This window comes from Ambystoma mexicanum, chromosome 9, assembly GCF_040938575.1.
Source record: "Ambystoma mexicanum isolate Mex_15411 chromosome 9, UKY_AmexF1_1, whole genome shotgun sequence".
Taxonomy (NCBI): Eukaryota; Metazoa; Chordata; class Amphibia; order Caudata; family Ambystomatidae; genus Ambystoma; species Ambystoma mexicanum.
The window spans coordinates 826,387,891-826,402,462 of record NC_090931.1 but is presented as its reverse complement, the minus strand read 5'-3'; positions in this window follow the sequence as shown (position 1 = coordinate 826,402,462).

The following is a 14,572-nucleotide window of genomic DNA, read 5'->3' as shown; positions in this document are numbered from 1 at the left end:
ATCCCACCTCGCCCTTGGCATACGCTTTCTATGGACTTCATCACCGATCTACCTCCATGCTCCGGATACAATACGATTCTAGTAATCGTGGACTTATTCTCCAAGATGGCGCATTTCATTCCGCTCAAAGGCTTGCCAACAGCAGCAACTCTGGCCCGAGAATTTCTCGAAAACATCGTCCGACTGCACGGTTTTCCTTCGGTTCTAATTTCGGATCGAGGTAGTCAATTTATTTCTCATTTTTGGCGAAGTTGCTGTCGGTCGGCTCAAATTGATGTGAGACTATCGACCAGTCACCACCCTCAGACCGACGGACAAACCGAGAGGACCAATCAAACTCTGGAACAGTATTTACGCTGCATGCTGCAACAAACTGAAAAAACTTGGAAAGATATCCTTTGGATAGCCGAGTATGCCTACAATAACTCTGTCCATTCGGGAACTGGGAAAACCCTGTTTTTTCTTTTGTACGGCAGTCACCCTCGAACCTCGGAGTTGGATCCCCTCCAAGATCTTGAAACACCAGCAGTAGACTACCTGCATTCTACAATCACCCAAGCCTTTAAGGAAGCTGTTTCTCACCTTCAAAGGGCTAAAGAACAATACAAGAAAGGAGCAGATCAACATCGGAAGGAAGCCCCTCACTATCAAGTAGGGGATCAAGTCTGGTTATCCACCAAATATCTATCTCTAAAAGGGCCACGCACATTCAACCCAAGATACCTTGGTCCCTATTCCATCACTACCATAGTAAACCCAGTATCGGTCAAGTTGGACTTGCCCCCGCACATGAAGATACATCCGGTCTTCCACGTCTCTCTATTAAAACCCGTGCAACCTCAAACCCGACTAACCAAATCTCCAAAACCTATCCTAGTGGATGGAGAACTCGAGTTTGAAGTCAAAAGCATTCTGGACTCCAAGATCTCCAAATCTAAACTATTCTACCTAATTGACTGGAAAGGCTACGGCCCCCAAGAGAGATCCTGGGAACCTGCTGAATATGTCCACGCTCCTCGCCTAATCAAAAGATTTCACCGAACATTTCCTGACAAGCCAAAACCCCCGGAGAAGCCCGGTTTGGGAGGGGCCTTGAGGGGGGGTACTGTCATGATCTCTGCTTCCAAAAGGTCAGGGTTTTCCCAACTCCCTTGGAAGCAGATCCATAACCCAGGTTCCGAGTGCCAACCAGTCCCAATTGGGACCTTTTGGACCCAGTCCTGGCGCCAGTGGCACCAGGCTCATAAATATGCCCAGTCCCAGCGCTGGAAGCGCCGGGCTCATAATGCTTGGGTGGACTTACCTTCAGCAGACCATGCTGCTTACTTGCCTGCCAGTTGAGCCTCTGATCCTCTTCTGTTTGGAACTACTTTTCCTGTTGGGTGGGGCTGGAGCCACTCCCTAGATTCAGAACACTGGAACTCTTCTGGAAGGCAGGAACTCTTTTCTTACCAGGAACTCTTTTCTTACTTAGGCGTGGCTGTGGAAGGAGACACCTAAGCACTACAGGAGGCTATTTAAACCACACCCGGTGGATGAATCTTGCTTTGCGTTATTCTGCAACCTCTGCAGCAGAACGCTCATCGTGTCTTCTGCATCCGGTCCTGGGCCTAAGGAAAAGGGCTTACCATCCTGAATCCAGTCTTCAGCAACACCTATAAAGACAAGAAAGAACAGGTTAGCATTCCGGCATCTGAAAGGCAAAGGCTTACCATCCTGAATCCAGTCTTCAGCAACACCTATAAAGACAAGAAAGAACAGGTTAGCATTCCGGCATCTGAAAGGCAAAGGCTTACCTACTCTTCGTACGCTCCGGAGGCCTTCGGCGCTGCATCCCGCATCTGAAAGACAAAACAAGGTGCGTTTAAAGACATTGGGGAACTTTAATACTCACGTGCCATTACTCCTTTCCACATCTAATCCAGTGGGTATTCCGGCACCCTGCAGCCGCTCCGAACTCGTACCTGCAAAATAAAAAGACAGTTAGAGCGCATAGTGAAGCAGGCAACAAGCGCTTACTTACGTGCTTCCAGGCGCTTCTATTCATCACACGGGCTCCATCTTCAACTCACTTCAGCCCGTCATCCGCCATCGCCGGAACCCTGCAAAACAAGAGACATCATTACTAAAGACTTTAAAGACATTTGAATGACTCGAAACTTACCGTTCGTGCAGTAAACGACGGACAGCAGTCCTCTGAAGTCAAGAGGCCTGCGCTACCTATCCAGTGAAGAAACTGGTTACAGCACCCTGCCCCGAGGCAGATGGAGAGCTCGGCATTCACTTACCTAAGGTGAGAGCGTTAACCTTTGGGGGTCTACAGGAGAGGAGAAGAGGAAAGAGATAGGGACACCCCAATAACCCCAGTTCATTAACCCCATATTTTCTATCTGCAGACATCTTACTCTACACGTCAGGCATACAGTGCACAGAGGTCCAGCCCAAAGAGCCAACCGGGTGCTACACATCACCTTTGAAGATACGGTAGTCGCCCAGTCAAGACCGGCGCTTCTGCGAGAATCAGGTGAGCGTTACAGAACGCAAAGCCTACCGCAAAACTCTCGCCCAGGCGCTATGGAAACCTCGGATACTGACCCCCTAGCCCGGTTACTTGGGGAACTAAGGGCAGAAGTGCATGCAGCTCGTCAGGAAACGAATGCTCTAAGAAGGGAACTAATTATTTCCAAGGAGAGAACAGACAATCTTGCTAGACAAGTGCTACAGTCACAAGCCGGACAGACCCCGTTACCCGCATCAGGGGCAAATCTTCCTTCAACATCCTCTATGAATCCAGTGCAGATCAACCTACCTGGGAATGTACCTCTGGCTCCGCCCGAACGATTTTCTGGTGACCCAAAGAGGTTTGCAGTATTTATCAATCAGTGCCGGTTGCACTTCTTATGCCGGCCAGCAGCCTTTCCAACTGATCAAGCAAAAGTAGCTTTTGTACTTTCGTACCTTAGTGGCAATGCGGCAGACTGGTCGATCCCTCTAGTTAATCAAGATGATCCGGTTCTCCATGATTTTCAAGCCTTTCAGCTTAGTATGGAAAAACTGTTCGCAAGACATTCACAGGGGCAGGCCTTGGACAATGAGCTTCTTTCGTTGCGACAGGGTAATCAAGACCTTTTGGCTTATATTGCATCTTTCAATAGACTAATAGTGGAAACTCAATGGCCTGAGGACAAAAGGATTACGCTGTTTTATAGAGGTCTACGTGGAGAGCTCAAAGACGTTTTAGCCCAAGTAGTGAATCCCCCACAAGACTGTTCGGATTATATAGACTTGGTCGTTCAAATAGATCACAGGCTGCAGAACAGGAAGGCCGATGGTTCCAAGTTTGATGCTCGAGTATTTTCCAAACCGCCAACTCCTTCCAAAGGAGTAGACTCCGGGGAACCCATGCAAATAGGGGGTCTGAAAGGTCCTCTAACACAAAGGGAGCGGGAAAGGAGGAAACAGTTGCAATTATGCCTATATTGCGGAAACTCAGGGCACTTTCTTCGAGACTGTCTGGTGAAACCTGCCAAGAAGGCAGTAGGAGCTGCAGTTACCAAAGTTACAAACTCTGAGCAGGGAAACGACCTCGCCCGACAAGATTAGAGGTCCTCTTGCCGAGCGTGAAAACCAGTTCCGTGACCTCGCATTTCGTGATACCTATGGTCCTCATTAGCCCTGATAATCCGGATCGATTACATGCAATTGAAGCTTACGTCGACAGCGGTGCCATCGGCAATTATGTGGATCATGAAATGGTTTTGAGGATGAATCTAACTCTTTGTCCCAAGGCTGTAAAGGACGTCATTACTACGGTGGATGGTACGGAGATAGCCTCCGGGCCAGTAACGCATACCACTCAAGAGGTGACGCTAGTAAGTCAAGATGGACACCATGAGAAGATTGTGTTCGATGTGATCAAGGCCCCTCAGTTTCAGATTATTCTAGGAATACCTTGGTTAGAGAAACACAATCCTCTGATCGATTGGCGAGCAAGAACGGTCCAGTTTCCAGAATGTGTCTCTACTTGTCACCCTCCACCTGGTGTTGCACTGGCCGCAATTTCTTCAGAGACTCCCCAGTTACCTCCCGAATACCTAGAATACCAAGATGTTTTCCGGAAGGATCAGGCTAACTCTCTACCTCCTCATAGGTCTTATGACTGCCAGATAGACCTGATACCTGGATCTACTCCTCCTTGTAGTAGAATTTATGCCCTCACCGAGCCTGAGAACCTTCACCTTCGACAATACCTGGATCAATACCTGGCAAATGGGTTTATTCGTCCTTCCAAGTCCCCTGCTTCTTCAGCTTTGTTCTTCGTTCCAAAAAAGGAAGGAGACCTTAGAACTTGTATCGATTATCGCTCCCTGAACCAGATCACCGTTAAGAATAGATATCCGTTACCTTTGATCCCTGAACTCCTGGACCAAGTCAGAAAAGCATGCATATATACAAAGCTGGATCTTAGAGGAGCTTACCACTTGGTACGAGTAAAAGAGGGCGATGAATGGAAGACGGCCTTCCGCACCAAGTATGGGCTATTTGAATATCAGGTCATGCCCTTCGGACTTTGCAATGCCCCGGCCGCCTTTCAATATTTTATGAACGATGTCCTCAGAGAGCTCATAGATGTATGTGTTGTTGTTTACATTGACGACATCCTCGTTTATTCTTCATCGGAATCTGAACATCGGAAACACGTGAAAATGGTCCTCGAAAGATTGCGTCAACACAAACTTTTCGCTAAGTTGGAAAAATGTGTTTTCAACGTGACTGAAGTTGAATTCTTGGGATTCATATTATCACCTTGCGGAGTGCGTATGGATTCAAAGAAGGTCGATGCAGTTCTCAAATGGCCATCACCATCCTCCGTAAAAGGTGTGCAAAGCATGTTAGGCTTCGCTAACTTTTACCGCAGGTTTATCCCCGAATTCTCTCGAATAGTCCAGCCCATCACTGCCTTGTTAAAGAAAAACAAACGTTTTGAATGGTCTACCGAGGCGGAACAAGCTTTCCAGGATTTGAAGACTAAATTTATCTCTGCACCAATCTTAAAACACCCTCGCCCCGAACTCCCCTACATCGTGGAAACTGATGCTTCAAGCCTTGCCATGGGGGCAGTTCTATCACAAAAGGACCCGGTAACCAATCAGTTGCATCCCGTGGCATTTTGGTCCCGCAAATTCTCGCCTCCTGAAATCAATTACACGATTACTGACAAGGAACTTCTGGCTATCAAGTCTGCCTTTAAGGCTTGGCGGCATTATCTGCTGGGGGCCCGACACACCGTTACTGTGATTACGGATCACCGAAACCTGCAATATTTGAAGACCGCAAAAGCCCAATCCTCTAGACAACTCCGTTGGGCATTATTCTTTGCCGAGTTTGACTTCATAATTACCTATCGACCTGGTACAAAGAACGGTAAAGCCGATGCCCTTTCTCGGATGGGAGTGGAAGAACACTTGGTCAACCCTAAACCTGTACCAATCATTCCCGAACAAAGAATTCTGGGTGTAATCGCCACAGAATCCATAGAGGAAGTTAAGGATAAAGCCAGGCAACTTGTAACTCCAGCAGACATACAGAATTGGCATCTGCAGGGAAAGGACTTTGCAGTAAAGGACAACTTATTGTATTTCCAAGAACGATTATACCTACCCAGCACAGATTTACAGAAAAAAGTAATCTCTTGTTATCACGACTCTTTAATGGAAGGTCATCCCGGTATAGCCAAGACCTCAGAAAAGATCAAGCGCTACTTCTGGTGGCCGTCTTGGAAAAAAGATATCAGAGATTTTATAATGTCCTGTGGAGTATGCGCCCAAAACAAGAGTCAAAAGGAAAGACCAGCAGGCCTCTTACGCCCTATTGACATCCCACCTCGCCCTTGGCATACGCTTTCTATGGACTTCATCACCGATCTACCTCCATGCTCCGGATACAATACGATTCTAGTAATCGTGGACTTATTCTCCAAGATGGCGCATTTCATTCCGCTCAAAGGCTTGCCAACAGCAGCAACTCTGGCCCGAGAATTTCTCGAAAACATCGTCCGACTGCACGGTTTTCCTTCGGTTCTAATTTCGGATCGAGGTAGTCAATTTATTTCTCATTTTTGGCGAAGTTGCTGTCGGTCGGCTCAAATTGATGTGAGACTATCGACCAGTCACCACCCTCAGACCGACGGACAAACCGAGAGGACCAATCAAACTCTGGAACAGTATTTACGCTGCATGCTGCAACAAACTGAAAAAACTTGGAAAGATATCCTTTGGATAGCCGAGTATGCCTACAATAACTCTGTCCATTCGGGAACTGGGAAAACCCTGTTTTTTCTTTTGTACGGCAGTCACCCTCGAACCTCGGAGTTGGATCCCCTCCAAGATCTTGAAACACCAGCAGTAGACTACCTGCATTCTACAATCACCCAAGCCTTTAAGGAAGCTGTTTCTCACCTTCAAAGGGCTAAAGAACAATACAAGAAAGGAGCAGATCAACATCGGAAGGAAGCCCCTCACTATCAAGTAGGGGATCAAGTCTGGTTATCCACCAAATATCTATCTCTAAAAGGGCCACGCACATTCAACCCAAGATACCTTGGTCCCTATTCCATCACTACCATAGTAAACCCAGTATCGGTCAAGTTGGACTTGCCCCCGCACATGAAGATACATCCGGTCTTCCACGTCTCTCTATTAAAACCCGTGCAACCTCAAACCCGACTAACCAAATCTCCAAAACCTATCCTAGTGGATGGAGAACTCGAGTTTGAAGTCAAAAGCATTCTGGACTCCAAGATCTCCAAATCTAAACTATTCTACCTAATTGACTGGAAAGGCTACGGCCCCCAAGAGAGATCCTGGGAACCTGCTGAATATGTCCACGCTCCTCGCCTAATCAAAAGATTTCACCGAACATTTCCTGACAAGCCAAAACCCCCGGAGAAGCCCGGTTTGGGAGGGGCCTTGAGGGGGGGTACTGTCATGATCTCTGCTTCCAAAAGGTCAGGGTTTTCCCAACTCCCTTGGAAGCAGATCCATAACCCAGGTTCCGAGTGCCAACCAGTCCCAATTGGGACCTTTTGGACCCAGTCCTGGCGCCAGTGGCACCAGGCTCATAAATATGCCCAGTCCCAGCGCTGGAAGCGCCGGGCTCATAATGCTTGGGTGGACTTACCTTCAGCAGACCATGCTGCTTACTTGCCTGCCAGTTGAGCCTCTGATCCTCTTCTGTTTGGAACTACTTTTCCGGTTGGGTGGGGCTGGAGCCACTCCCTAGATTCAGAACACTGGAACTCTTCTGGAAGGCAGGAACTCTTTTCTTACCAGGAACTCTTTTCTTACTTAGGCGTGGCTGTGGAAGGAGACACCTAAGCACTACAGGAGGCTATTTAAACCACACCCGGTGGATGAATCTTGCTTTGCGTTATTCTGCAACCTCTGCAGCAGAACGCTCATCGTGTCTTCTGCATCCGGTCCTGGGCCTAAGGAAAAAGGCTTACCATCCTGAATCCAGTCTTCAGCAACACCTATAAAGACAAGAAAGAACAGGTTAGCATTCCGGCATCTGAAAGGCAAAGGCTTACCATCCTGAATCCAGTCTTCAGCAACACCTATAAAGATAAGAAAGAACAGGTTAGCATTCCGGCATCTGAAAGGCAAAGGCTTACCTACTCTTCGTACGCTCCGGAGGCCTTCGGCGCTGCATCCCGCATCTGAAAGACAAAACAAGGTGCGTTTAAAGACATTGGGGAACTTTAATACTCACGTGCCATTACTCCTTTCCACATCTAATCCAGTGGGTATTCCGGCACCCTGCAGCCGCTCCGAACTCGTACCTGCAAAATAAAAAGACAGTTAGAGCGCATAGTGAAGCAGGCAACAAGCGCTTACTTACGTGCTTCCAGGCGCTTCTATTCATCACACGGGCTCCATCTTCAACTCACTTCAGCCCGTCATCCGCCATCGCCGGAACCCTGCAAAACAAGAGACATCATTACTAAAGACTTTAAAGACATTTGAATGACTCGAAACTTACCGTTCGTGCAGTAAACGACGGACAGCAGTCCTCTGAAGTCAAGAGGCCTGCGCTACCTATCCAGTGAAGAAACTGGTTACAGCACCCTGCCCCGAGGCAGATGGAGAGCTCGGCATTCACTTACCTAAGGTGAGAGCGTTAACCTTTGGGGGTCTACAGGAGAGGAGAAGAGGAAAGAGATAGGGACACCCCAATAACCCCAGTTCATTAACCCCATATTTTCTATCTGCAGACATCTTACTCTACACGTCAGGCATACAGTGCACAGAGGTCCAGCCCAAAGAGCCAACCGGGTGCTACACATCACCTTTGAAGATACGGTAGTCGCCCAGTCAAGACCGGCGCCTCTGCGAGAATCAGGTGAGCGTTACAGAACGCAAAGCCTACCGCAAAACTCTCGCCCAGGCGCTATGGAAACCTCGGATACTGACCCCCTAGCCTGGTTACTTGGGGAACTAAGGGCAGAAGTGCATGCAGCTCGTCAGGAAACGAATGCTCTAAGAAGGGAACTAATTATTTCCAAGGAGAGAACAGACAATCTTGCTAGACAAGTGCTACAGTCACAAGCCGGACAGACCCCGTTACCCGCATCAGGGGCAAATCTTCCTTCAACATCCTCTATGAATCCAGTGCAGATCAACCTACCTGGGAATGTACCTCTGGCTCCGCCCGAACGATTTTCTGGTGACCCAAAGAGGTTTGCAGTATTTATCAATCAGTGCCGGTTGCACTTCTTATGCCGGCCAGCAGCCTTTCCAACTGATCAAGCAAAAGTAGCTTTTGTACTTTCGTACCTTAGTGGCAATGCGGCAGACTGGTCGATCCCTCTAGTTAATCAAGATGATCCGGTTCTCCATGATTTTCAAGCCTTTCAGCTTAGTATGGAAAAACTGTTCGCAAGACATTCACAGGGGCAGGCCTTGGACAATGAGCTTCTTTCGTTGCGACAGGGTAATCAAGACCTTTTGGCTTATATTGCATCTTTCAATAGACTAACAGTGGAAACTCAATGGCCTGAGGACAAAAGGATTACGCTGTTTTATAGAGGTCTACGTGGAGAGCTCAAAGACGTTTTAGCCCAAGTAGTGAATCCCCCACAAGACTGTTCGGATTATATAGACTTGGTCGTTCAAATAGATCACAGGCTGCAGAACAGGAAGGCCGATCGTTCCAAGTTTGATGCTCGAGTATTTTCCAAACCGCCAACTCCTTCCAAAGGAGTAGACTCCGGGGAACCCATGCAAATAGGGGGTCTGAAAGGTCCTCTAACACAAAGGGAGCGGGAAAGGAGGAAACAGTTGCAATTATGCCTATATTGCGGAAACTCAGGGCACTTTCTTCGAGACTGTCTGGTGAAACCTGCCAAGAAGGCAGTAGGAGCTGCAGTTACCAAAGTTACAAACTCTGAGCAGGGAAACGACCTCGCCCGACAAGAATAGAGGTCCTCTTGCCGAGCGTGAAAACCAGTTCCGTGACCTCGCATTTCGTGATACCTATGGTCCTCATTAGCCCTGATAATCCGGATCGATTACATGCAATTGAAGCTTACGTCGACAGCGGTGCCATCGGCAATTATGTGGATCATGAAATGGTTTTGAGGATGAATCTAACTCTTTGTCCCAAGGCTGTAAAGGACGTCATTACTACGGTGGATGGTACGGAGATAGCCTCCGGGCCAGTAACGCATACCACTCAAGAGGTGACGCTAGTAAGTCAAGATGGACACCATGAGAAGATCGTGTTCGATGTGATCAAGGCCCCTCAGTTTCAGATTATTCTAGGAATACCTTGGTTAGAGAAACACAATCCTCTGATCGATTGGCGAGCAAGAACGGTCCAGTTTCCAGAATGTGTCTCTACTTGTCACCCTCCACCTGGTGTTGCACTGGCCGCAATTTCTTCAGAGACTCCCCAGTTACCTCCCGAATACCTAGAATACCAAGATGTTTTCCGGAAGGATCAGGCTAACTCTCTACCTCCTCATAGGTCTTATGACTGCCAGATAGACCTGATACCTGGATCTACTCCTCCTTGTAGTAGAATGTATGCCCTCACCGAGCCTGAGAACCTTCACCTTCGACAATACCTGGATCAATACCTGGCAAATGGGTTTATTCGTCCTTCCAAGTCCCCTGCTTCTTCAGCTTTGTTCTTCGTTCCAAAAAAGGAAGGAGACCTTAGAACTTGTATCGATTATCGCTCCCTGAACCAGATCACCGTTAAGAATAGATATCCGTTACCTTTGATCCCTGAACTCCTGGACCAAGTCAGAAAAGCATGCATATATACAAAGCTGGATCTTAGAGGAGCTTACCACTTGGTACGAGTAAAAGAGGGCGATGAATGGAAGACGGCCTTCCGCACCAAGTATGGGCTATTTGAATATCAGGTCATGCCCTTCGGACTTTGCAATGCCCCGGCCGCCTTTCAATATTTTATGAACGATGTCCTCAGAGAGCTCATAGATGTATGTGTTGTTGTTTACATTGACGACATCCTCGTTTATTCTTCATCGGAATCTGAACATCGGAAACACGTGAAAATGGTCCTCGAAAGATTGCGTCAACACAAACTTTTCGCTAAGTTGGAAAAATGTGTTTTCAACGTGACTGAAGTTGAATTCTTGGGATTCATATTATCACCTTGCGGAGTGCGTATGGATTCAAAGAAGGTCGATGCATTTCTCAAATGGCCATCACCATCCTCCGTAAAAGGTGTGCAAAGCATGTTAGGCTTCGCTAACTTTTACCGCAGGTTTATCCCCGAATTCTCTCGAATAGTCCAGCCCATCACTGCCTTGTTAAAGAAAAACAAATGTTTTGAATGGTCTACCGAGGCGGAACAAGCTTTCCAGGATTTGAAGACTAAATTTATCTCTGCACCAATCTTAAAACACCCTCGCCCCGAACTCCCCTACATCGTGGAAACTGATGCTTCAAGCCTTGCCATGGGGGCAGTTCTATCACAAAAGGACCCGGTAACCAATCAGTTGCATCCCGTGGCATTTTGGTCCCGCAAATTCTCGCCTCCTGAAATCAATTACACGATTACTGACAAGGAACTTCTGGCTATCAAGTCTGCCTTTAAGGCTTGGCGGCATTATCTGCTGGGGGCCCGACACACCGTTACTGTGATTACGGATCACCGAAACCTGCAATATTTGAAGACCGCAAAAGCCCAATCCTCTAGACAACTCCGTTGGGCATTATTCTTTGCCGAGTTTGACTTCATAATTACCTATCGACCTGGTACAAAGAACGGTAAAGCCGATGCCCTTTCTCGGATGGGAGTGGAAGAACACTTGGTCAACCCTAAACCTGTACCAATCATTCCCGAACAAAGAATTCTGGGTGTAATCGCCACAGAATCCATAGAGGAAGTTAAGGATAAAGCCAGGCAACTTGTAACTCCAGCAGACATACAGAATTGGCATCTGCAGGGAAAGGACTTTGCAGTAAAGGACAACTTATTGTATTTCCAAGAACGATTATACCTACCCAGCACAGATTTACAGAAAAAAGTAATCTCTTGTTATCACGACTCTTTAATGGAAGGTCATCCCGGTATAGCCAAGACCTCAGAAAAGATCAAGCGCTACTTCTGGTGGCCGTCTTGGAAAAAAGATATCAGAGATTTTATAATGTCCTGTGGAGTATGCGCCCAAAACAAGAGTCAAAAGGAAAGACCAGCAGGCCTCTTACTCCCTATTGACATCCCACCTCGCCCTTGGCATACGCTTTCTATGGACTTCATCACCGATCTACCTCCATGCTCCGGATACAATACGATTCTAGTAATCGTGGACTTATTCTCCAAGATGGCGCATTTCATTCCGCTCAAAGGCTTGCCAACAGCAGCAACTCTGGCCCGAGAATTTCTCGAAAACATCGTCCGACTGCACGGTTTTCCTTCGGTTCTAATTTCGGATCGAGGTAGTCAATTTATTTCTCATTTTTGGCGAAGTTGCTGTCGATCGGCTCAAATTGATGTGAGACTATCGACCAGTCACCACCCTCAGACCGACGGACAAACCGAGAGGACCAATCAAACTCTGGAACAGTATTTACGCTGCATGCTGCAACAAACTGAAAAAACTTGGAAAGATATCCTTTGGATAGCCGAGTATGCCTACAATAACTCTGTCCATTCGGGAACTGGGAAAACCCTGTTTTTTCTTTTGTACGGCAGTCACCCTCGAACCTCGGAGTTGGATCCCCTCCAAGATCTTGAAACACCAGCAGTAGACTACCTGCATTCTACAATCACCCAAGCCTTTAAGGAAGCTGTTTCTCACCTTCAAAGGGCTAAAGAACAATACAAGAAAGGAGCAGATCAACATCGGAAGGAAGCCCCTCACTATCAAGTAGGGGATCAAGTCTGGTTATCCACCAAATATCTATCTCTAAAAGGGCCACGCACATTCAACCCAAGATACCTTGGTCCCTATTCCATCACTACCATAGTAAACCCAGTATCGGTCAAGTTGGACTTGCCCCCGCACATGAAGATACATCCGGTCTTCCACGTCTCTCTATTAAAACCCGTGCAACCTCAAACCCGACTAACCAAATCTCCAAAACCTATCCTAGTGGATGGAGAACTCGAGTTTGAAGTCAAAAGCATTCTGGACTCCAAGATCTCCAAATCTAAACTATTCTACCTAATTGACTGGAAAGGCTACGGCCCCCAAGAGAGATCCTGGGAACCTGCTGAATATGTGCACGCTCCTCGCCTAATCAAAAGATTTCACCGAACATTTCCTGACAAGCCAAAACCCCCGGAGAAGCCCGGTTTGGGAGGGGCCTTGAGGGGGGGTACTGTCATGATCTCTGCTTCCAAAAGGTCAGGGTTTTCCCAACTCCCTTGGAAGCAGATCCATAACCCAGGTTCCGAGTGCCAACCAGTCCCAATTGGGACCTTTTGGACCCAGTCCTGGCGCCAGTGGCACCAGGCTCATAAATATGCCCAGTCCCAGCGCTGGAAGCGCCGGGCTCATAATGCTTGGGTGGACTTACCTTCAGCAGACCATGCTGCTTACTTGCCTGCCAGTTGAGCCTCTGATCCTCTTCTGTTTGGAACTACTTTTCCTGTTGGGTGGGGCTGGAGCCACTCCCTAGATTCAGAACACTGGAACTCTTCTGGAAGGCAGGAACTCTTTTCTTACCAGGAACTCTTTTCTTACTTAGGCGTGGCTGTGGAAGGAGACACCTAAGCACTACAGGAGGCTATTTAAACCACACCCGGTGGATGAATCTTGCTTTGCGTTATTCTGCAACCTCTGCAGCAGAACGCTCATCGTGTCTTCTGCATCCGGTCCTGGGCCTAAGGAAAAAGGCTTACCATCCTGAATCCAGTCTTCAGCAACACCTATAAAGACAAGAAAGAACAGGTTAGCATTCCGGCATCTGAAAGGCAAAGGCTTACCATCCTGAATCCAGTCTTCAGCAACACCTATAAAGACAAGAAAGAACAGGTTAGCATTCCGGCATCTGAAAGGCAAAGGCTTACCTACTCTTCGTACGCTCCGGAGGCCTTCGGCGCTGCATCCCGCATCTGAAAGACAAAACAAGGTGCGTTTAAAGACATTGGGGAACTTTAATACTCACGTGCCATTACTCCTTTCCACATCTAATCCAGTGGGTATTCCGGCACCCTGCAGCCGCTCCGAACTCGTACCTGCAAAATAAAAAGACAGTTAGAGCGCATAGTGAAGCAGGCAACAAGCGCTTACTTACGTGCTTCCAGGCGCTTCTATTCATCACACGGGCTCCATCTTCAACTCACTTCAGCCCGTCATCCGCCATCGCCGGAACCCTGCAAAACAAGAGACATCATTACTAAAGACTTTAAAGACATTTGAATGACTCGAAACTTACCGTTCGTGCAGTAAACGACGGACAGCAGTCCTCTGAAGTCAAGAGGCCTGCGCTACCTATCCAGTGAAGAAACTGGTTACAGCACCCTGCCCCGAGGCAGATGGAGAGCTCGGCATTCACTTACCTAAGGTGAGAGCGTTAACCTTTGGGGGTCTACAGGAGAGGAGAAGAGGAAAGAGATAGGGACACCCCAATAACCCCAGTTCATTAACCCCATATTTTCTATCTGCAGACATCTTACTCTACACGTCAGGCATACAGTGCACAGAGGTCCAGCCCAAAGAGCCAACCGGGTGCTACACATCACCTTTGAAGATACGGTAGTCGCCCAGTCAAGACCGGCGCCTCTGCGAGAATCAGGTGAGCGTTACAGAACGCAAAGCCTACCGCAAAACTCTCGCCCAGGCGCTATGGAAACCTCGGATACTGACCCCCTAGCCTGGTTACTTGGGGAACTAAGGGCAGAAGTGCATGCAGCTCGTCAGGAAACGAATGCTCTAAGAAGGGAACTAATTATTTCCAAGGAGAGAACAGACAATCTTGCTAGACAAGTGCTACAGTCACAAGCCGGACAGACCCCGTTACCCGCATCAGGGGCAAATCTTCCTTCAACATCCTCTATGAATCCAGTGCAGATCAACCTACCTGGGAATGTA